This window comes from Sapajus apella, unplaced genomic scaffold, assembly GCF_009761245.1.
Source record: "Sapajus apella isolate SASKATOON/1434 unplaced genomic scaffold, GSC_monkey_1.0 scaffold3, whole genome shotgun sequence".
NCBI lineage: Eukaryota > Metazoa > Chordata > Mammalia > Primates > Cebidae > Sapajus > Sapajus apella.
In genome coordinates, this window is record NW_022436943.1 from 62,132,815 (window position 1) to 62,134,927 (window position 2,113).

The 2,113-nt window shown below is 48.9% G+C and overlaps 1 pseudogene; it reads right to left on the reverse strand.

Annotated features, from left to right (window-relative positions):
- Positions 1-639: 639 nt before the first annotated feature.
- Positions 640-893, reverse strand: LOC116529693 (annotated as a pseudogene).
- Positions 894-2,113: the final 1,220 nt, after the last annotated feature.

Here is a 2,113-nt window from a genome sequence, read left to right on the forward strand (position 1 = left end):
GGATCTTTATGCCAGGAGGAAGCAACTGTGGATGTGACCGGAGGGAATAATGGGGCAGGCATTTTTGGATTAGGTGAACACGACCAGACGTCTTTAATGAAGTGAGATTGGAGTGAGGCCTGAAATTTGAGCAGAAGCCAGGATTTTAAAGGGTCCAGCCAGGGTCGTCCAAGCAGAAGGACTGGCGTGGTCCACATCCTGAATTCAGCGCTGGAGCCCTGGTAGGGGAGGAATGTATAGGAGATGAGGAGGACGGGGCAAGACGTAGGGACAGGAAGTAGAACAGGTCAGCCCAGTTCCCAGCAGCCTACTAGGACTTTTGGGTCAAGAGACTGATGAGGAGGAATTTGGAGAAGCTGGACTCTCTTCACAGATCGGAGGCTACATGAGCACAGGGTGCCAGTGCTTGAAAAAGCAGAATCCTTCAGCTGGGCACGGGGCAGGTGGGAGTTCAGGAGTGGGAAGTTGCCGTCTGTACCTAAGCACATGTCCCTGGGGCTCTGGAGGCTTACTCTGCAGGCGTGCAAACTCTATGGGATGCCACAAAAGAGAATAAGAATATCCTTTTCTTTTCTATTTTTCTTTTTGGTTTTCACATTTTTGGAAGCCATGGGAGGGGCCTCCTCTCAGTGGAGGTGCTCACAGGTTCTTCAGCCACTCCAGGCTGGGGTCCTGGGGGTCCTGAGGGTGGCTGGGCATGTCAGGCATGTTCTCATCTTCCACAATGGGCACTGGGTAGTTGGAGGGCGTGGCCTTGTTGATCATGATGGAGTACTTGAAGTGGGGGCTGAATGGGGGCAGAATGACAGCGAGGCTCCTGATGACGAAGGATGCGACCACACTGGCTCCTTGTCCCAGGCCTTCTTGAGGAAGTCACCGGGTCTCACAGTCATCTTCTTCTTTCCCCTCTTCCCTGTGGAATTTATGGAGTTTGAAACGCTGTCCTGGCAGGGATACAGGAGAAGCTGTGAGAAAGCTGATGTCACTAACCTAATGACGGCATAACTGATTTGACAGCTAGGCCCCAACTCAGCTGAGGTCCCTGTTCCTCTTCTTTAGAAGACAATAAACTCCTCTGAAGTAAATCTGTTTTCCCCGGGGAGACCCCAGGGCAACAAGAGTGTTGGACAGGAGGCCTTGCTAAGCCAAAATTCAGAGGAGGACTGAGACTCCTTTTCATTTCAGGCTTTAAAAAAATAGATTCTTTCTTATTCCTCTGCCAGGCCACTGGGGGAGAACTTGGAAAGTGTATACACTCAGACAATAAGCTCGGTATCAAAGGGGAACTTACGCGCCCAGCTGTGAAGAACAATTGGAGAATCCAGATGCTGGGCTCTGTTTATCCTTTCATCATGACGCATAATCACTGTTTCCCCAAGAAAGTCTGTGTGTCATAATCAGATCTGACTTTGCGAATGTTGCATTTTCCCTGAGAGAATGTGCAAATGGTTGCCTCTTCATGGCAAAGATTAACCCCAATTCTGCTTCCTGCAAAAAGTACAGGAAATTTCACTGCAGACACTGAATCCTTAGGACAGAATTCCAGAGAGCAAGAGGCACAGGGACATTAACCTCCACCCTCTGAAGTTCCTTTCCCAAATCCTACCTGCTCAGTGCTGGGCCTTCTTCAGGCACGTCTCTGTGGGGAAGGATGATCATACTCTCCCTGCAAGACCACTGGCTTCCTGAAGAGCTGTAGCTGCCAGAGACTGTCTTTTGTTAGGAGACAGCTGCTCATGCCAGTTCCACCCCATGCCCTTCTCCTAACCTCCAAAGGGCTGCCTGCTTACACACTTCTGAGGACAGTCCTTGTGCGTATAGCAAGGGACCTTCCCACTCTCACTATTCCCTCTAGGGAAAATAACATAGGTTGTGACTACCTTGGGCAAATCGCTTAACCTCTCCAGGTTTCAATTTCCCCATCAAGAAAATTGTCAAATAGTAATACTTGTGATTATTTTACATTGAGGTTGTGATAATTCCATTACATCATGGGGTCCTGGCATACGATGGCTTTGCTGTTGGTTTAGCTGAGGATGTCATCAATACAGCATCTTCATGTTTATCATCATCATGAACCTCTTTGTCGTCATTGTCATGATCTGTTTCTTAT